Source organism: Schistocerca gregaria, unplaced genomic scaffold (genome assembly GCF_023897955.1).
Source record: "Schistocerca gregaria isolate iqSchGreg1 unplaced genomic scaffold, iqSchGreg1.2 ptg000077l, whole genome shotgun sequence".
NCBI lineage: Eukaryota > Metazoa > Arthropoda > Insecta > Orthoptera > Acrididae > Schistocerca > Schistocerca gregaria.
The window spans coordinates 7,333,643-7,357,426 of record NW_026061710.1 but is presented as its reverse complement, the minus strand read 5'-3'; positions in this window follow the sequence as shown (position 1 = coordinate 7,357,426).

The window sequence follows — 23,784 nt, the reverse complement described above, 5'->3', positions numbered from 1 at the left end:
AATTCTGTAATGTGTGGACTATTATAGTGTTGATGAAACACAGAAATTGCATCGAGATTGAATATAACAGTCACCAAGAGCACTTTCCTACATGGGAGTAATGTCTCAAACAGTCTACGCTTTGATCGTTCCCTGGAAGACCAGTAGTAGTTTTCGATGCACATCTGGAGACATTCTGTAATCTGTGGAGTGTCAGAGTGTTGATGAAACTCAGAAATTGCATCGGGATTGAAAACAACAGTCACCATGCGCACTTTCCTCCATGGGAGTAGTTTCTCAAACTGTCTACACCTTGATCGTTCCTTGGAAGACCAGAAGTAGTTTCCGATGCACATCTGGAGACATTCTGAAATCTGTGGACTAACTGAGTGTTGCTGAAATACAGAAATTGCATCGGGATTGAATACAACAGTCACCATGCGCACTTTCCTCGATGGGAGTAATGTCTCAAACAGCCTACGATTTGATCGTTCCGTGCAAGACCAGTAGTAGTTTCCGATGCACATCTGGAGGCTTTCTGTAATCTGTGTACTATCAGAGTGTTGATGAAACACAGAAATTGCATCGGGATTGAATACAAAAGTCACCATGCGCACTTTCCTCCATATTAGTAATGTCTCAAACAGTCTACGCTTTGATCGTTCCCTAGAAGACCAGTTGTAGTATCCGATGCACATTTGGAGATATTCTGTAACCTGTGGACTATCAGACTGTTAATGAAACACAGAAATTGCATCGGGATTGAATACAACAATCACCAAGCGCACTTTCCTCCATAGGAGTAATGTCTCAAACAGTCTACGCTTTGATCGATCCCTGGAAGACCAGTAGTAGTTTCCGATGCACATCTGGAGACATTCTGTAATCTGTGGAGTATCAGAGTGTTGATGAAACTCAGAAATTGCATCGGGATTGAATACAACAGTCACCATGCGCACTTTCCTCCATGGGTGTAGTGTCTCAATCAGACTACGCCTTGATCGTTCCTTGGACGACCAGAAGTAGTTTCCGACGCACATCTGGAGGCATTCTGAAATCTGTGGAGTAACTGAGTGTTGATGAAACACAGAAATTGCATCGGGTTTGAATACAACAATCAGCATTCTCACTTTCCTCCTTTGGAATAATGTGTCAAACAGTCTACGCTTTGATCGTTCCTAGAAGACCTGTAGTTGTTTCCGATGAAAATCTGGAGGCATTCAGTAATCTGTGGACTATCTGAGTGTTGATGAAATACAGAAATTGAATCGCGATTGGATACAACAGTCACCATGTTCACTTCCCTCCATGGGAGTAATTCTCAAACAGTATACGCTTTTGATCATTCCCTGGAAGACCAGTAGCAGTTTCCGATGCACATATGGTGGCATTCTGTAATCTGTGGACTATCAGAGTGTTGATGAAACACAGAAATTAAATCGTAATTGAAGACAACAGTCACCATGCGCACTTTCCTCCATGGGAGTAATGTCTCAAACAGTCTACGATTTGATCGTTCCCAGCAAGACCAGTAGTAGTTTCCGATGCACATCTGGAGGCTTTCTGTAATCTGTGGACTATCAGAGTGTTGATGAAACACAGAAATTGCATCGGGATTGAATACAAGTGTCACCATGCGCACTTTCCTCCATGGGAGTAATGTGTCAAACAGTCTACGCTTTGATCGTTCCCTGGAAGACCAGTAGTAGTATCCAATGCACATCTGGAGATATTCTGTGATCTGTGGGCTATCAGACTGTTGATGAAACACAGAAAATGCATCGGGATTGAATACGACTGTCACCATGCGCACTTTCCTCCATGGGAGTAATGTCTCAAACAGTCTACGTTTTGATCGTTCCTTGGAAGACCCGTAGTAGTTTCCGATGCACATCTGGAGATATTCTGTAATCTGTGGACTATCAGGCTGTTGATGAAACACAGAAATTGCATCGGGATTGAATTCAACGGTCACCATGCGCACATTCCTCCATGGGAGTAATGTCTCAAACAGTTTACGCTTTGATCGTGCCCCGGAAGACCAGTAGTAGTTTCCGATTGACATCTGGATGCATTGTGTAATCTGTGGACTATCAGAGTGTTGATGAGAAACAGAAATTGCCCGGGATTGAATACAACAGACAGCGTTCCCACTTTCCTCCTTTGGAGTAATGTCTCAAACAGTCTACGCTTGGATCGTTCCCAGGAAGACCAGTAGTTGTTTCCGATGAAAATCTGGAGGCATTCTGTAATCTGTGGACTATCAGAGTGTTGATGAAATACAGAAATTGAATCGCGATTGAATACAACAGTCACCATGTTCACTTCAATCCATGGGAGTAATTCTCAAACGGTATACGCTTTTCATCGTTCCCTGGAAGACCAGTAGTAGTTTCCGATGCACATCTGGAGGCTTTCTGTAATCTGTGGACTATCAGGGTGTTGATGAAACACAGAAATTGCATCGGGATTGAATACAACAGTCACCATGCGCACTTTCCTCCATGGGACTAATGTCTCAAACAGTTTACGCTTTGATCGTTCCCTGGAAGACCAGTAGTAGTTTCCGATGCACATCTGGTGGCATTCTGTAATCTGTGGACTATCAGACTGTTGATGAAACACAGAAATTGCATCGGGATTGAATACGACTGTCACCATGCGCACTTTCCTCCATGGGAGTAATGTCTCAAACAGTCTACGGTTTGATCGTTCCTTGGAAGACCAGTAGTAGTTTCCGATGCACATCTGGAGATATTCTGTAATCTGTGGACTATCAGGCTGTTGATGAAACAAAGAAATTGCATCGGGATTGAATACAACAGTCACCATGCGCACTTTACTCCATGGGAGTAATGTCTCAAACAGTCTACGCTTTGATCGATCCCTGGAAGACCAGTAGTAGTTTCCGATGCACATCTGGAGGCATTGTGTAATCTGTGGACTATCAGAGTGTCGATGAAACACAGAAATTGCATCGGGATTTAATACAACAGTCACCAAGCGCACTTTCCTCCATGGGAGTAATGTCTCAAACAGTCTACGCTTTGATCGTTCCCTGGAAGACCAGTAGTAGTTTCCGGTGCAGGTCTGGAGACATTCTGTAATCTGTGGATTATCAGAGTGTTGATGAAACTCAGAAATTGCGTCGGGATTGAATACAACAGTCACCAAGGGTACTTTCCTCCATGGGAGTAGTGTCTCAAACAGTCTACGCCTTGATCGTTCCGTGGAAGACCAGAAGTAGTTTCCGATGCACATCTGGAGGCATTCTGAAATCTGTGGACTAACTGAGAGTTGATGAAACACAGAAATTGCACGGGATTGAATAAAACAGACAGTATTCGCACTTTCCTCCATTGGAGTAATGTCTCAAACAGTCTACGCTTTGATCGTTCCCAGGAAGACCAGTAGTTGTTTCCGATGAAAATCTGGAGGCATTCTGTAATCTGTGGACTATCAGAGTGTTGATGAAATACAGAAATTGAATCGCGATTGAATACAACAGTCACCATGTTCACTTCCCTCCATGGGAGTAATTCTCAAACAGTATACGCTTTTGTTCGTTCCCTGGAAGACCAGTAGCAGTTTCCGATGCACATATGGTGGAATCCTGTAATCTGTGGACTATCAGAGTGTTGATAAAACACAGAAATTGCATCGGGATTGAATACAACAGTCACCATGCGCACTTTCCTCCATGGGAGTAATGTCTCAAACAGTCTACGATTTGATCGTTCCCTGTAAGACCAGTAGTAGTTTCCGATTCACATCTGGAGGCTTTCTGTAATCTGGGGTTTAAAGAGTGTTGATGAAACACAGAAATTGCACCGGGATTGAATACAACAGTCACCATGCGCTCTTTCCTCCATTTGAGTAATGTCTCAAACAGTCTACGATTTGATCGTTCTCTGCAAGACCAGTAGTAGTTTCCGATGCACATCTGGAGGCTCTCTGTAATCTGTGGACTATCAGTGTGTTGATGAAACACAGAAATTGTATCGGGATTGAATACAACATTCACCATGCGCACTTTCCTCCATGGGAGTATTGTCTCAAACAGTCTACGACTTGAACGTTCCCTGCAAGACCAGTAGTAGTTTTCGATGCACATCTGAAGGCTTTCGGTAATCTGTGTACTATCAGAGTGTTGATGAAACACAGAAATTGCATCGGGATTGAATACAAATGTCACCATGCGCACTTTCCTCCATTGGAGTAATGTCTCAAAGAGTCTACGCTTTGATCGTTCCCTGGAAGACCAGTAGTAGTATCCGATGCACATCTGGATGCATTGTGTAGTCTGTGGACTATCAGAGTGTTGATGAAACACAGAAATTGCATCGGGATTGAATAGAACAGTCACCATGCGCGCATTCCTTCATGGGAGTAATGTCTCAAACAGTCTACGATTTGATCGTTCCCTGGAAGACCAGTAGTAGTTTCCGATGCACATCTGGAGGCATTCTGTAATCTGTGGACTATCAGACTGTTGATGAAACACAGAAATTGCATCGGGATTGAATACAACAGTCACCATGCGCACTTTCCCCCACGGGAGTAATGTCTCAAAGAGTCAACGCTTTGATTTTTCCCTGGAAGACCATTAGTAGTTTCCGATGCACATCTGGAGGCATTCTGTAATCTGAGGACTATCAGAGTGTTGTGAAACACAGAAATTGCATCGTTATTGAATACAAAAGTCACCATGCGCCCTTTCCTCCACGGGAGTAATGTCTCCAACAGTCTACGCTTTGATCTTTCCCTGGAAGACCAGTAGTAGTTTCCGATGGACATCTGGTGGTATTCTGTATTCTGTGGACTATCAGAGTGTTGATTAAAAACACAGAAATTGCATCGGGATTGAATACAACAGTCACCATGCGCACTTTCCTCCATGGGAGTAATGTCTCATACAGTCTACGATTTGATCGTTCCCTGTAAGACCAGTAGTAGTTTCCGATGCACATCTGGAGGCATTTGTAATCTGAGGTTTATCAGAGTGTTGATGAAACACAGAAATTGCATCGAGATTGAATACAACAGTCACCATGCGCACTTTCCTCCATGGGAGTAATGTCTCAAACAGTCTACGATTTGATCGTTCTCTGCAAGACCAGTAGTAGTTTTCGATGGACATCTGGTGGCAGTCTGTAATCTGCGGGCTATCAGAGTGTTGATGGAACAGTGAAATTGCATCGGGATTGAATACAATACTCACCATGCGCACTTTCCTCTGTGGGAGTAATGTCACTAACAGTCTACGTTTTGATCGTTCCCTGTAAGACCAGTAGTAGTTTCCGATGCACATCTGGATTCTTTCTGTAATCTGGGGTTTATCAGAGTGTTGATGAAACTCAGAAATTGCATCGGGATTGAATACAACAGTCACCATGCGCACTTTCCTCCATGGGAGTAATGTCTCAAATAGTCTACGATTTGATCGTTCCCTGCAAGACCAGTAGTAGTTTCCGATGCACATCTAGAGGCTTTCTGTAATCTGTGGACTATCAGAGTGTTGATGAAATACGGAAATTGCATCGGGATTGTATAAAACAGGCAGCATGCGCACATTCCTCCATGGGAGTAATGTCTCAAACAGTCTACGCTTTGATCGTTCCCTGGAAGACCAGTAGTAGTTTCCGATGCACATCTAAAGGCATTCTGTAATCTGCGGTCTATCAGAGTGTTGATGAAATACAGAAATTGCATCGGGATTGAATACAAAAGTCACCATGCGCACTTTCCTCCAAGGGAGTATGTCTCAAACAGTCTACGATTTGATCGTTCCCTGCAAGACCAGTAGTAGTTTTCGATGCACATCTGGGGACATTCTGTAATCTGTGGAGTATCAGAGTGTTGATGAAACTCAGAAATTGCATCGGGATTGAAAACAACAGTCACCATGCGCACTTTCCTCCATGGGAGTAGTTTCTCAAACAGTCTACGCCTTGATCGTTCCTTGGAAGACCAGAAGTAGTTTCCGATGCACATCTGGAGGCATTCTGATATCTGTGGACTAACTGAGTGTTGCTGAAACACAGAAATTGCATCGGGATTGAATAAAACAGTCACCATGCGCACTTTCCTGCATGGGAGTAATGTCTCAAACAGTCTACGATTTGATCGTTCCCTGCAAGACCAGTAGTAGTTTCCGATGCACATCTGGAGGCTTTCTGTAATCTGTGGACTATCAGAGTGTTGATGAAACACAGAAATTGCATCGGGATTGAATACAAAAGTCACCATGCGCACTTTCCTCCATGGGAGTAATGTCTCAAACAGTCTACGCTTTGATCGTTCCCTGGAAGACCAGTTGTAGTATCCGATGCACATTTGGTGATATTCTGTAATCTGTGGACTATCAGATTGTTGATGAAACACAGAAATTGCATCGGGATTAAATACAACAGTCACCAAGAGCACTTCCCTCCATGGGAGTAATGTCTCAAACAGCCTACGCTTTGATCGTTCCCTGGAAGACCAGTAGTAGTTTCCGATGCACATCTAAAGGCAGTCTGTAATCTGTGGACTATCAGGGTGTTTATGAAACACAGAAATTGCATCGGGATTGAATACAACAGTCGCCATGTTCACTTCCCTCCATGGGAGTAATTCTCAAACAGTCTACGATTTGATCGTTCCCTGCAAGACCAGTAGTAGTTTCCGATGAACATCTGGAGGCTTTCTGTAATCTGTGGATTATCAGAGTGTTGATGAAACACAGAAATTGCATCGAGATTGAATACAACAGTCACCATGCGCACTTTCCTCCATGGGAGTATGTCTCAAACTGTCTACGATTTGATCGTTCCCTGCAAGACCAGTAGTAGTTTCCGATGCACATCTGGAGACATTCTGTAATCTGTGGAGAATCAGAGTGTTGATGAAACTCACAAATTGCATCGGGATTGAATACTAAAGTCACCATGCGCACTTTCCTCCATGGGAGTAGTGTCTCAAACAGTCTACGCCTTGATCGTTCCTTGGAAGACCAGAAGTAGTTTCCGATGCACATCTGGAGGCATTCTGAAATCTGTGGACTAACTGAGTGTTGATGAAACTCAGAAATTGCATCGTGATTGAATACAACAGTCACCATGCGGACTTTCCTCCATGGGAGTAATTTCTCAAACAGTCTACGATTTGATGGTTCCCTGCAAGACCAGTAGTAGTTTCCGTTGCACATCTGGATGCATTGTGTAATCTGTGGACTATCAGAGTGTTGATGAAACACAGAAATTGCATCGGTATTCAATACAACAGTCACAATGCGCTCTTTCCTCCATGGCAGTAATGTCTCAAACAGTCTACGCTTTGATCGTTCCCTGGAAGACCAGTAGTAGTTTTCGATGCACATCTGGAGGCATTCTGTAATCTGTGGACTATCAGACTGTTGATGAAAGACAGAAATTGCATCGGGATTGAATACAACAGTCACCATGCGCAATTCCCTCCATGGGAGTAATTACTAAAACATTTACGCTTTGATAGTTCCCTGGAAGTCCAGTAGTAGTTTCCGATGCACATATGGTGGAATCCTGTAATCTGTGGACTATCAGAGTGTTGATAAAACACAGAAATTGCATCGGGATTGAATACAACAGTCACCATGCGCACTTTCCTCCATGGGAGTAATGTCTCAAACAGTCTACGATTTGATCGTTCCCTGTAAGACCAGTAGTAGTTTCCGATTCACATCTGGAGGCTTTCTGTAATCTGGGGTTTAAAGAGTGTTGATGAAACACAGAAATTGCACCGGGATTGAATACAACAGTCACCATGCGCTCTTTCCTCCATTTGAGTAATGTCTCAAACAGTCTACGATTTGATCGTTCTCTGCAAGACCAGTAGTAGTTTCCGATGCACATCTGGAGGCTCTCTGTAATCTGTGGACTATCAGTGTGTTGATGAAACACAGAAATTGTATCGGGATTGAATACAACATTCACCATGCGCACTTTCCTCCATGGGAGTATTGTCTCAAACAGTCTACGACTTGAACGTTCCCTGCAAGACCAGTAGTAGTTTTCGATGCACATCTGAAGGCTTTCGGTAATCTGTGTACTATCAGAGTGTTGATGAAACACAGAAATTGCATCGGGATTGAATACAAATGTCACCATGCGCACTTTCCTCCATTGGAGTAATGTCTCAAAGAGTCTACGCTTTGATCGTTCCCTGGAAGACCAGTAGTAGTATCCGATGCACATCTGGATGCATTGTGTAGTCTGTGGACTATCAGAGTGTTGATGAAACACAGAAATTGCATCGGGATTGAATAGAACAGTCACCATGCGCGCATTCCTTCATGGGAGTAATGTCTCAAACAGTCTACGATTTGATCGTTCCCTGGAAGACCAGTAGTAGTTTCCGATGCACATCTGGAGGCATTCTGTAATCTGTGGACTATCAGACTGTTGATGAAACACAGAAATTGCATCGGGATTGAATACAACAGTCACCATGCGCACTTTCCCCCACGGGAGTAATGTCTCAAAGAGTCAACGCTTTGATTTTTCCCTGGAAGACCATTAGTAGTTTCCGATGCACATCTGGAGGCATTCTGTAATCTGAGGACTATCAGAGTGTTGTGAAACACAGAAATTGCATCGTTATTGAATACAAAAGTCACCATGCGCCCTTTCCTCCACGGGAGTAATGTCTCCAACAGTCTACGCTTTGATCTTTCCCTGGAAGACCAGTAGTAGTTTCCGATGGACATCTGGTGGTATTCTGTATTCTGTGGACTATCAGAGTGTTGATTAAAAACACAGAAATTGCATCGGGATTGAATACAACAGTCACCATGCGCACTTTCCTCCATGGGAGTAATGTCTCATACAGTCTACGATTTGATCGTTCCCTGTAAGACCAGTAGTAGTTTCCGATGCACATCTGGAGGCATTTGTAATCTGAGGTTTATCAGAGTGTTGATGAAACACAGAAATTGCATCGAGATTGAATACAACAGTCACCATGCGCACTTTCCTCCATGGGAGTAATGTCTCAAACAGTCTACGATTTGATCGTTCTCTGCAAGACCAGTAGTAGTTTTCGATGGACATCTGGTGGCAGTCTGTAATCTGCGGGCTATCAGAGTGTTGATGGAACAGTGAAATTGCATCGGGATTGAATACAATACTCACCATGCGCACTTTCCTCTGTGGGAGTAATGTCACTAACAGTCTACGTTTTGATCGTTCCCTGTAAGACCAGTAGTAGTTTCCGATGCACATCTGGATTCTTTCTGTAATCTGGGGTTTATCAGAGTGTTGATGAAACTCAGAAATTGCATCGGGATTGAATACAACAGTCACCATGCGCACTTTCCTCCATGGGAGTAATGTCTCAAATAGTCTACGATTTGATCGTTCCCTGCAAGACCAGTAGTAGTTTCCGATGCACATCTAGAGGCTTTCTGTAATCTGTGGACTATCAGAGTGTTGATGAAATACGGAAATTGCATCGGGATTGTATAAAACAGGCAGCATGCGCACATTCCTCCATGGGAGTAATGTCTCAAACAGTCTACGCTTTGATCGTTCCCTGGAAGACCAGTAGTAGTTTCCGATGCACATCTAAAGGCATTCTGTAATCTGCGGTCTATCAGAGTGTTGATGAAATACAGAAATTGCATCGGGATTGAATACAAAAGTCACCATGCGCACTTTCCTCCAAGGGAGTATGTCTCAAACAGTCTACGATTTGATCGTTCCCTGCAAGACCAGTAGTAGTTTTCGATGCACATCTGGGGACATTCTGTAATCTGTGGAGTATCAGAGTGTTGATGAAACTCAGAAATTGCATCGGGATTGAAAACAACAGTCACCATGCGCACTTTCCTCCATGGGAGTAGTTTCTCAAACAGTCTACGCCTTGATCGTTCCTTGGAAGACCAGAAGTAGTTTCCGATGCACATCTGGAGGCATTCTGATATCTGTGGACTAACTGAGTGTTGCTGAAACACAGAAATTGCATCGGGATTGAATAAAACAGTCACCATGCGCACTTTCCTGCATGGGAGTAATGTCTCAAACAGTCTACGATTTGATCGTTCCCTGCAAGACCAGTAGTAGTTTCCGATGCACATCTGGAGGCTTTCTGTAATCTGTGGACTATCAGAGTGTTGATGAAACACAGAAATTGCATCGGGATTGAATACAAAAGTCACCATGCGCACTTTCCTCCATGGGAGTAATGTCTCAAACAGTCTACGCTTTGATCGTTCCCTGGAAGACCAGTTGTAGTATCCGATGCACATTTGGTGATATTCTGTAATCTGTGGACTATCAGATTGTTGATGAAACACAGAAATTGCATCGGGATTAAATACAACAGTCACCAAGAGCACTTCCCTCCATGGGAGTAATGTCTCAAACAGCCTACGCTTTGATCGTTCCCTGGAAGACCAGTAGTAGTTTCCGATGCACATCTAAAGGCAGTCTGTAATCTGTGGACTATCAGGGTGTTTATGAAACACAGAAATTGCATCGGGATTGAATACAACAGTCGCCATGTTCACTTCCCTCCATGGGAGTAATTCTCAAACAGTCTACGATTTGATCGTTCCCTGCAAGACCAGTAGTAGTTTCCGATGAACATCTGGAGGCTTTCTGTAATCTGTGGATTATCAGAGTGTTGATGAAACACAGAAATTGCATCGAGATTGAATACAACAGTCACCATGCGCACTTTCCTCCATGGGAGTATGTCTCAAACTGTCTACGATTTGATCGTTCCCTGCAAGACCAGTAGTAGTTTCCGATGCACATCTGGAGACATTCTGTAATCTGTGGAGAATCAGAGTGTTGATGAAACTCACAAATTGCATCGGGATTGAATACTAAAGTCACCATGCGCACTTTCCTCCATGGGAGTAGTGTCTCAAACAGTCTACGCCTTGATCGTTCCTTGGAAGACCAGAAGTAGTTTCCGATGCACATCTGGAGGCATTCTGAAATCTGTGGACTAACTGAGTGTTGATGAAACTCAGAAATTGCATCGTGATTGAATACAACAGTCACCATGCGGACTTTCCTCCATGGGAGTAATTTCTCAAACAGTCTACGATTTGATGGTTCCCTGCAAGACCAGTAGTAGTTTCCGTTGCACATCTGGATGCATTGTGTAATCTGTGGACTATCAGAGTGTTGATGAAACACAGAAATTGCATCGGTATTCAATACAACAGTCACAATGCGCTCTTTCCTCCATGGCAGTAATGTCTCAAACAGTCTACGCTTTGATCGTTCCCTGGAAGACCAGTAGTAGTTTTCGATGCACATCTGGAGGCATTCTGTAATCTGTGGACTATCAGACTGTTGATGAAAGACAGAAATTGCATCGGGATTGAATACAACAGTCACCATGCGCAATTCCCTCCATGGGAGTAATTACTAAAACATTTACGCTTTGATAGTTCCCTGGAAGTCCAGTAGTAGTTTCCGATGCACATCTGGGGGAATTCTGTAATGTGTGGACTATCAGAGTGTTGATGAAACACAGAAATTGCATCGGGATTGAATACAACAGTCACCAAGCGCACTTTCCTACATGGGAGTAATGTCTCAAACAGTCTACGCTTTGATCGTTCCCTGGAAGACCAGTAGTAGTTTCCGATGCACATCTAAAGGCATTCTGTAATCTGCGGACTATCAGAGTGTTGATGAAACAGAGAAATTGCATCGGGATTGAATACAAAAGTCACAATGCGCACTTTCCTCCATGGGAGTATGTCTCAAACTGTCTACGATTTGATCGTTCCCTGCAAGACCAGTAGTAGTTTCCGATGCACATCTGGAGACATTCTGTAATCTGTGGAGAATCAGAGTGTTGATGAAACTCACAAATTGCATCGGGATTGAATACAAAAGTCACCATGCGCACTTTCCTCCATGGGAGTAGTGTCTCAAACAGTCTACGCCTTGATCGTTCCTTGGAAGACCAGAAGTAGTTTCCGATGCACATCTGGAAGCATACTGAAATCTGTGGACTAACTGAGTGTTGATGAAACTCAGAAATTGCATCGGGATTGAATACAACAGTCACCATGCGGACTTTCCTCCATGTGAGTAATGTCTCAAACAGTCCACGATTTGATGGTTCCCTGCAAGACCAGTAGTAGTTTCCGATGCACATCTGGATGCATGTGTAATCTGTGGACTATCAGAGTGTTGATGAAACACAGAAATTGCATCGGTATTCAATACAACAGTCACCATGCGCTCTTTCCTCCATGGCTGTAATGTCTCAAACAGTCTACGCTTTGATCGTTCCCTGGAAGACCAGTAGTAGTTTCCGATGCACATCTGGAGGCATTCTGTAATCTGTGGACTATCAGACTGTTGATGAAAGACAGAAATTGCATCGGGATTGAATACAATAGTCACCATGCGCAATTCCCTCCATGGGGGTAATGACTCAAACATTTACGCTTTGATCGTTCCCAGGAAGTCCAGTAGTAGTTTCCGATGCACATCTGGGGGGATTCTGTAATGTGTGGACTTTTATAGTGTTGATGAAACACAGAAATTGCATCGAGATTGAATATAACAGTCACCAAGCGCACTTTCCTACATGGGAGTAATGTCTCAAACAGTCTACGCTTTGATCGTTCCCTGGAAGACCAGTAGTAGTTTTCGATGCACATCTGGAGACATTCTGTAATCTGTGGAGTGTCAGAGTGTTGATGAAACTCAGAAATTGCATCGGGATTGAAAACAACAGTCACCATGCGCACTTTCCTCCATGGGAGTAGTTTCTCAAACTGTCTACACCTTGATCGTTCCTTGGAAGACCAGAAGTAGTTTCCGATGCACATCTAGAGACATTCTGAAATCTGTGGACTAACTGAGTGTTGCTGAAACACAGAAATTGCATCGGGATTGAATACAACAGTCACCATGCGCACTTTCCTCGATGGGAGTAATGTCTCAAACAGCCTACGATTTGATCGTTCCGTGCAAGACCAGTAGTAGTTTCCGATGCACATCTGGAGGCTTTCTGTAATCTGTGGACTATCAGAGTGTTGATGAAACACAGAAATTGCATCGGGATTGTATACAAAAGTCACCATGCGCATTTTCCTCCATATTAGTAATGTCTCAAACAGTCTACGCTTTGATCGTTCCCTAGAAGACCAGTTGTAGTATCCGATGCACATTTGGAGATATTCTGTAATCTGTGGACTATCAGACGGTTGATGAAACACAGAAATTGCATCGGGATTGAATACAACAGTCACCAAGCGCACTTTCCTCCATAGGAGTAATGTCTCAAACAGTCTACGCTTTGATCGATCCCTGGAAGACCAGTAGTAGTTTCCGATGCACATCTGGAGACATTCTGTAATCTGTGGAGTATCAGAGTGTTGATGAAACTCAGAAATTGCATCGGGATTGAATACAACAGTCACCATGCGCACTTTCCTCCATGGGTGTAGTGTCTCAATCAGACTACGCCATGATCGTTCCTTGGACGACCAGAAGTAGTTTCCGATGCACATCTGGAGGCATTCTGAAATCTGTGGAGTAACTGAGTGTTGATGAAACACAGAAATTGCATCGGGATTGAATACAACAATCAGCATTCTCACTTTCCTCCTTTGGAATAATGTGTCAAACAGTCTACGCTTTGATCGTTCCTAGAAGACCAGTAGTTGTTTCCGATGAAAATCTGGAGGCATTCAGTAATCTGTGGACTATCTGAGTGTTGATGAAATACAGAAATTGAATCGCGATTGGATACAACAGTCACCATGTTCACTTCCCTCCATGGGAGTGATTCTCAAACAGTATACGCTTTTGATCATTCCCTGGAAGACCAGTAGCAGTTTCCGATGCACATATGGTGGCATTCTGTAATCTGTGGACTATCAGAGTGTTGATGAAACACAGAAATTGCATCGTAATTGAAGACAACAGTCACCATGCGCACTTTCCTCCATGGGAGTAATGTCTCAAACAGTCTACGATTTGATCGTTCCCAGCAAGACCAGTAGTAGTTTCCGATGCACATCTGGAGGCTTTCTGTAATCTGTGGACTATCAGAGTGTTGATGAAACACAGAAATTGCATCGGGATTGAATACAAGTGTCACCATGCGCACTTTCCTCCATGGGAGTAATGTGTCAAACAGTCTACGCTTTGATCGTTCCCTGGAAGACCAGTAGTAGTATCCAATGCACATCTGGAGATATTCTGTAATCTGTGGGCTATCAGACTGTTGATGAAACACAGAAAATGCATCGGGATTGAATACGACTGTCACCATGCGCACTTTCCTCCATGGGAGTAATGTCTCAAACAGTCTACGTTTTGATCGTTCCTTGGAAGACCCGTAGTAGTTTCCGATGCACATCTGGAGATATTCTGTAATCTGTGGACTATCAGGCTGTTGATGAAACACAGAAATTGCATCGGGATTGAATTCAACAGTCACCATGCGCACATTCCTCCATGGGAGTAATGTCTCAAACAGTTTACGCTTTGATCGTGCCCCGGAAGACCAGTAGTAGTTTCCGATTGACATCTGGATGCATTGTGTAATCTGTGGACTATCAGAGTGTTGATGAAAAACAGAAATTGCCCGGGATTGAATACAACAGACAGCGTTCCCACTTTCCTCCTTTGGAGTAATGTCTCAAACAGTCTACGCTTTGATCGTTCCCAGGAAGACCAGTAGTTGTTTCCGATGAAAATCTGGAGGCATTCTGTAATCTGTGGACTATCAGAGTGTTGATGAAATACAGAAATTGAATCGCGATTGAATACAACAGTCACCATGTTCACTTCAATCCATGGGAGTAATTCTCAAACGGTATACGCTTTTCATCGTTCCCTGGAAGACCAGTAGTAGTTTCCGATGCACATCTTTAGGCTTTCTGTAATCTGTGGACTATCAGGGTGTTGATGAAACACAGAAATTGCATCGGGATTGAATACAACAGTCACCATGCGCACTTTCCTCCATGGGACTAATGTCTCAAACAGTTTACGCTTTGATCGTTCCCTGGAAGACCAGTAGTAGTTTCCGATGCACATCTGGTGGCATTCTGTAATCTGTGGACTATCAGACTGTTGATGAAACACAGAAATTGCATCGGGATTGAATACGACTGTCACCATGCGCACTTTCCTCCATGGGAGTAATGTCTCAAACAGTCTACGGTTTGATCGTTCCTTGGAAGACCAGTAGTAGTTTCCGATGCACATCTGGAGATATTCTGTAATCTGTGGACTATCAGGCTGTTGATGAAACACAGAAATTGCATCGGGATTGAATACAACAGTCACCATGCGCACTTTACTCCATGGGAGTAATGTCTCAAACAGTCTACGCTTTGATCGATCCCTGGAAGACCAGTAGTAGTTTCCGATGCACATCTGGAGGCATTGTGTAATCTGTGGACTATCAGAGTGTCGATGAAACACAGAAATTGCATCGGGATTTAATACAACAGTCACCAAGCGCACTTTCCTCCATGGGAGTAATGTCTCAAACAGTCTACGCTTTGATCGTTCCCTGGAAGACCAGTAGTAGTTTCCGGTGCAGGTCTGGAGACATTCTGTAATCTGTGGATTATCAGAGTGTTGATGAAACTCAGAAATTGCGTCGGGATTGAATACAACAGTCACCAAGGGTACTTTCCTCCATGGGAGTAGTGTCTCAAACAGTCTACGCCTTGATCGTTCCGTGGAAGACCAGAAGTAGTTTCCGATGCACATCTGGAGGCATTCTGAAATCTGTGGACTAACTGAGAGTTGATGAAACACAGAAATTGCACGGGATTGAATAAAACAGACAGTATTCGCACTTTCCTCCATTGGAGTAATGTCTCAAACAGTCTACGCTTTGATCGTTCTCAGGAAGACCAGTAGTTGTTCCCGATGAAAATCTGGAGGCATTCTGTAATCTGTGGACTATCAGAGTGTTGATGAAATACAGAAATTGAATCGCGATTGAGTACAACAGTCACCATGTTCACTTCCCTCCATGGGAGTAATTCTCAAACAGTATACGCTTTTGTTCGTTCCCTGGAAGACCAGTAGCAGTTTCCGATGCACATATGGTGGAATTCTGTAATCTGTGGACTATCAGAGTGTTGATAAAACACAGAAATTGCATCGGGATTGAATACAACAGTCACCATGCGCACTTTCCTCCATGGGAGTAATGTCTCAAACAGTCTACGATTTGATCGTTCCCTGTAAGACCAGTAGTAGTTTCCGATTCACATCTGGAGGCTTTCTGTAATCTGGGGTTTAAAGAGTGTTGATGAAACACAGAAATTGCACCGGGATTGAATACAACAGTCACCATGCGCACTTTCCTCCATTTGAGTAATGTCTCAAACAGTCTACGATTTGATCGTTCTCTGCAAGACCAGTAGTAGTTTCCGATGCACATCTGGAGGCTCTCTGTAATCTGTGGACTATCAGTGTGTTGATGAAACACAGAAATTGTATCGGGATTGAATACAACATTCACCATGCGCACTTTCCTCCATGGGAGTATTGTCTCAAACAGTCTACGACTTGAACGTTCCCTGCAAGACCAGTAGTAGTTTTCGATGCACATCTGAAGGCTTTCGGTAATCTGTGTACTATCAGAGTGTTGATGAAACACAGAAATTGCATCGGGATTGAATACAAATGTCACCATGCGCACTTTCCTCCATTGGAGTAATGTCTCAAAGAGTCTACGCTTTGATCGTTCCCTGGAAGACCAGTAGTAGTATCCGATGCACATCTGGATGCATTGTGTAGTCTGTGGACTATCAGAGTGTTGATGAAACACAGAAATTGCATCGGGATTGAATAGAACAGTCACCATGCGCGCATTCCTTCATGGGAGTAATGTCTCAAACAGTCTACGATTTGATCGTTCCCTGGAAGACCAGTAGTAGTTTCCGATGCACATCTGGAGGCATTCTGTAATCTGTGGACTATCAGACTGTTGATGAAACACAGAAATTGCATCGGGATTGAATACAACAGTCACCATGCGCACTTTCCCCCACGGGAGTAATGTCTCAAAGAGTCAACGCTTTGATTTTTCCCTGGAAGACCATTAGTAGTTTCCGATGCACATCTGGAGGCATTCTGTAATCTGAGGACTATCAGAGTGTTGTGAAACACAGAAATTGCATCGTTATTGAATACAAAAGTCACCATGCGCCCTTTCCTCCACGGGAGTAATGTCTCCAACAGTCTACGCTTTGATCTTTCCCTGGAAGACCAGTAGTAGTTTCCGATGGACATCTGGTGGTATTCTGTATTCTGTGGACTATCAGAGTGTTGATTAAAAACACAGAAATTGCATCGGGATTGAATACAACAGTCACCATGCGCACTTTCCTCCATGGGAGTAATGTCTCATACAGTCTACGATTTGATCGTTCCCTGTAAGACCAGTAGTAGTTTCCGATGCACATCTGGAGGCATTTGTAATCTGAGGTTTATCAGAGTGTTGATGAAACACAGAAATTGCATCGGGATTGAATACAACAGTCACCATGCGCACTTTCCTCCATGGGAGTAATGTCTCAAACAGTCTACGATTTGATCGTTCTCTGCAAGACCAGTAGTAGTTTTCGATGGACATCTGGTGGCGGTCTGTAATCTGCGGGCTATCAGAGTGTTGATGGAACAGTGAAATTGCATCGGGATTGAATACAATACTCACCATGCGCACTTTCCTCTGTGGGAGTAATGTCACTAACAGTCTACGTTTTGATCGTTCCCTGTAAGGCCAGTAGTAGTTTCCGATGCACATCTGGATTCTTTCTGGAATCTGGGGTTTATCAGAGTGTTGATGAAACACAGAAATTGCATCGGGATTGAATACAACAGTCACCATGCGCACATTCCTCCATGGGAGTAGTGTCTCAAACAGTCTACGCCTTGATCGTTCCGTGGAAGACCAGAAGTAGTTTCCGATGCACATCTGGAGGCATTCTGATATCTGTGGACTAACTGAGAGTTGATGAAACATAGAAATTGCACGGGATTGAATACAACTGACAGTATTCGCACTTTCCTCCTTTGGAGTAATGTCTCAAACAGTCTACGCTTTGATCGTTCCCAGGAAGACCAGTAGTTGTTCAAGATGAAAATCTGGAGGCATTCTGTAATCTGTGGACTATCAGGGTGTTGATGAAATACAGAAATTGAATCGCGATTGAATACAACAGTCACCATGTTCACTTCCCTGAATGGGAGTAATTCACAAACAGTATACGCTTTTGATCGTTACCAGGAAGACCAGTAGCAGTTTCCGATGCACATATGGTGGGATTCTGTAATCTGTGGACTATCAGAGTGTTGATGAAACACAGAAATTGCATCGGGATTGAAGACAACAGTCACCATGCGCACTTTCCTCCACGTTAGGTATGTCTCAAACAGTCTACGCTTTGATCGTTCCCTGGAAGACCAGTAGTAGTCTCCTATGCACATTAGGTGGCATTCTGTAATCTGTGGACTATCATAGTGTTGATGAAACACAGAAATATAATCGGGATTAAATACAAGAGTCACCATGCGCACTTTCCCCCATGGGAGTAATGTCTCAAACAGTCTACGATTTGATCGTTCCCTGGAAGACCATTAGTAGTTTCCGATGCACATCTGGAGGCATTCTGTAATCTGTGGACTATAAGAGTGTTGTGAAACACAGAGATTGCATCGGAATTGATACAAGAGTCACCATGCGCACTTTCCTCCACGGGAGTAATGTCTCAAACAGTCTACGCTTTGATCTTTCCCTGGAAGACCAGTAGTAGTTTCCGATGGACATCTGGTGGCATTCTGTAATCTCTGGACTATCAGACTGTTGATAAAACACAGAAATTGCATCGGGATGGAATACAACAGTCACCATGCGCCCTTTCGTCCATGGGAGTAATGTCTCAAACAGTCTACGATTTGATCGTTCCCTGTAAGACCAGTAGTAGTTTCCGATGCACATCTGGAGGCTTTCTGTAATCTGGGGTTTATCAGAGTGTTGATGAAACACAGAAATTGCATCGGGATTGAATACAACAGTCACCATGCGCACTTTCCTCCATTTGAGTAATGTCTCAAACAGTCTACGATTTGATCGTTCTCTGCAAGACCAGTAGTAGTTTCCGATGCACATCTGGAGGCTTTCTGTAATCTGTGGACTATCAGTGTGTTGATGAAACACAGAAATTGTATCGGGATTGAATACAATATTCACCATGCGCACTTTCCTCCATGGGAGTATTGTCTCAAACAGTCTACGACTTGAACGTTCCCTGCATGACCAGTAGTAGTTTTCGATGCACATCTGAAGGCTTTCGGTAATATGTGTACTATCAGAGTGTTGATGAAACACAGAAATTGCATCGGGATTGAATACAAATGTCACCATGCGCACTTTCCTCCATTGGAGTAATGTCTCAAAGAGTCTACGCTTTGATCGTTCCCTGGAAGACCAGTAGTAGTATCCGATGCACATCTGGATGCATTGTGTAATCTGTGGACTATCAGAGTGTTGATGAAACACAGAAATTGCATCGGGATTGAATACAACAGTCACCATGCGCGCATTCCTCCATGGGAGTAATGTCTCAAACAGTCTACGCTTTGATCGTTCCCTGGAAGACCAGTAGTAGTTTCCGATGCACATCTGGAGGCATTCTGTAATCTGTGGACTATCAGACTGTTGATGAAACACAGAAATTGCATCGGGATTGAATAAGACAGTCACCATGCGCACTTTCCCCCACGGGAGTAATGTCTCAAAGAGTCAACGCTTTGATTTTTCCCTGGAAGACCATTAGTAGTTTCCGATGCACATCTGGAGGCATTCTGTAATCTGAGGACTATCAGAGTGTTGTGAAACACAGAAATTGCATCGTTATTGAATACAAAAGTCACCATGCGCACTTTCCTCCACCTGAGTAATGTCTCCAACAGTCTACGCTTTGATCTTTCCCTGGAAGGCCAGTAGTAGTTTCCGATGGACATCTGGTGGCATTCTGTATTCTGTGGACTATCAGAGTGTTGATTAAAAACACAGAAATTGCATCGGGATTGAATACAACAGTCACCATGCGCACTTTCCTCCATGGGAGTAATGTCTCATACAGTCTACGATTTGATCGTTCCCTGTAAGACCAGTAGTAGTTTCCGATGCACATCTGGAGGCTTTTTGTAATCTGGGGTTTATCAGAGTGTTGATGAAACACAGAAATTGCATCGGGATTGAATACAACAGTCACCATGCGCACTTTCCTCCATGGGAGTAATGTCTCAAACAGTCTACGATTTGATCGTTCTCTGCAAGACCAGTAGTAGTTTTCGATGGACATCTGGTGGCAGTCTGTAATCTGCGGGCTATCAGAGTGTTGATGGAACAGTGAAATTGCATCGGGATTGAATACAATACTCACCATGCGCACTTTCCTCTGTGGGAGTAATGTCACTAACAGTCTACGTTTTGATCGTTCCCTGTAAGACCAGTAGTAGTTTCCGATGCACATCTGGATTCTTTCTGTAATCTGGGGTTTATCAGAGTGTTGATGAAACACAGAAATTGCATCGGGATTGAATACAACAGTCACCATGCGCACTTTCCTCCATGGGAGTAGTGTCTCAAACAGTCTACGCTTTGATCGTTCCCTGGAAGACCAGTAGTAGTTTCCGATGCACATCTGGAGGCATTCTGATATCTGTGGACTAACTGAGAGTTGATGAAACACAGAAATTGCACGGGATTGAATACAACAGACAGTATTCGCACTTTCCTCCTTTGGAGTAATGTCTCAAACAGTCTACGCTTTGATCGTTCCCAGGAAGACCAGTAGTTGTTCAAGATGAAAATCTGGAGGGATTCTGTAATCTGTGGACTATCAGGGTGTTGATGAAATACAGAAATTGAATCGCGATTGAATACAACAGTCACCATGTTCACTTCCCTGAATGGGAGTAATTCACAAACACTATACGCTTTTGATCGTTCCCTGGAAGACCAGTAGCAGTTTCCGATGCACATATGGTGGGATTCTGTAATCTGTGGACTATCAGAGTGTTGATGAAACACAGAAATTGCATCGGGATTGAAGACAACAGTCACCATGCGCACTTTCCTCCACGGGAGGTATGTCTCAAACAGTCTACGCTTTGATCGTTCCCTGGAAGACCTGTAGTAGTCTCCTATGCACATTAGGTGGCATTCTGTAATCTGTGGACTATCAGAGTGTTGATGAAACACAGAAATATAATCGGGATTAAATACAAGAGTCACCATGCGCACTTTCCCCCATGGGAGTAATGTCTCAAACAGTCTACGATTTGATCGTTCCCTGGAAGACCATTAGTAGTTTCCGATGCACATCTGGAGGCATTCTGTAATCTGTGGACTATCAGAGTGTTGTGAAACACAGGGATTGCATCGGAATTGATACAACAGTCACCATGCGCACTTTCCTCCACGGGAGTAATGTCTCAAACAGTCTACGCTTTGATCTTTCCCTGGAAGACCAGTAGTAGTTTCCGATGGACATCTGGTGGCATTCTGTAATCTCTGGACTATCAGACTGTTGATAAAACACAGAAATTGCATCGGGATTGAATACAACAGTCACCATGCGCCCTTTCGTCCATGGGAGTAATGTCTCAGACAGTCTACGATTTGATCGTTCCCTGTAGGACCAGTAGTAGTTTCCGATGCACATCTGGAGGCTTTCTGTAATCTGGGGTTTATCAGAGTGTTGATGAAACACAGAAATTGCATCGGGATTGAATACAACAGTCACCATGCGCACATTCCTCCATGGGAGTAATGTCTCAAACAGTCTACGATTTGAACATTCCCTGCAAGACCAGTAATAGTTTTCGATGCACATCTGAAGGCTTTCGGTAATCTGTGTACTATCAGAGTGTTGATGAAACACAGAAATTGCATCGGGATTGAATACAAATGTCACCATGCGCACTTTCCTCCATGGGAGTAATGTCTCAAAGAGTCTACTCTTTGATCGTTCCCTGGAAGACAAGTAGTAGTATCCGATGCACATCTGGAGATATTCTGTAATCTGTGGACCATCAGAGTGTTGATGAAACACAGAAACTGCATCGGGATTGAATACAACAGTCACCTTGCGCACTTTCCTCCATGGGAGTAATCTCTCAAACAGTCTACGTTTTGATAGTTCCCTGGAAGACCAGTAGTAGTTTCCAATGCACATCTGGAGATATTCTGTAATCTGTGGACTATCAGAGTGTTGCTGAATCACAGAAATTGCATCGGGATTGAATACAACACTCACCATGCGCACTTTCCTCCATGGGAGTAATTCTCAAACAGTCTACGCTTTGATCGTTCCCTGGAAGACCAGTAGTAGAATCCGATGCACATCTGGAGATATTCTGTAATCTGTGGACTATCAGACTGTTGATGAAACACAGAAATTGCATCGGGATTGAATACAACAGTCACCATGCGCACTTTCCTGCTTTGGGAGTAATGTCTCAAACAGTACGGTTTGATCGTGCCTTGGAAGACCAGTAGTAGTTCCCGATGCACATCTGGGTGCATTGTGTAATCTGTGGACTATCAGATTGTTGATGAAACACAGAAATTGCATCGGGATTGAATACAACAGTCACCATGCGCACTTTCCCCCCAGGGAGTAATGTCTCAAAGAGTCAACGCTTTGATCGTTCCCTGGAAGACCATTAGTAGTTTCCGATGCACATCTGGAGGCATTCTGTAATCTGAGGACTATCAGAGTGTTGTGAAACACAGAAATTGCATCGTTATTGAATACAAAAGTCACCATGCGCACTTTCCTCCATGGGAGTAATGTCTCAAACAGTCTACGATTTGATCGTTCTCTGCAAGACCAGTAGTAGTTTTCGATGGACATCTGGTGGCATTCTGTAATCTGTGGGCTATCAGAGTGTTGATGGAACACTGAAATTGCATCTTGATTGAATACAATACTCACCATGCGCACTTTCCTCTGTGGGAGTAATGTCACTAACAGTCTACGTTTTGATCGTTCCCTGTAAGACCAGTAGTAGTTTCCGATGCACATCTGGAGGCTTTCTGCAATCTGGGGTTTATCAGAGTGTTGATGAAACACCGAAATTGCATCGGGATTGAATACAACAGTCACCATGCGCACTTTCCTCCATGCGAGTAATGTCTCTAACAGTCTACGCTTTGATCGTACCCATCAAGACCAGTAGTAGTTTCCGATGCACATCTGGAGGCTTTCTGTAATCTGTGGACTATCAGAGTGTTGATGAAACACAGAAATTGCTTCGGGATTGAATTAAACAGTCACCATGCGCACTTCCCTCCATGGGAGTAATGTCTCAAACAGTATACGCTTTGATCGTTCCCTGGAAGACCAGTAGTAGTATCCGATGCACATCTGGAGATATTCTGTAATCTGTGGACCATCAGACTGTTGATGAAACACAGAAATTGCATCGGGATTGAATACAACAGTCACCATGCGCACTTTCCTCCATTGGAGTAATCTCTCAAACAGTCTACGTTTTGATCGTTTCCTGGAAGACCAGTAATAGTTTCCGATGCACATCTGGAGGCATTCTGTAATCTGTGGACTATCAGAGTGTTGATGAAACATAGAAATTGCATCGGAATTGAATACAACAGTCACCATGCGCACTTTAATCAATCGGAGTATGTCTCATAGAGTTTACGCTTTGATCGTTCCCTGGAAGACCAGTAGCAGTTTCCGATGCACATCTGGAGGCATTCTGAAATCTGTGGGCTAACTGAGTGTTGATGAAACACAGA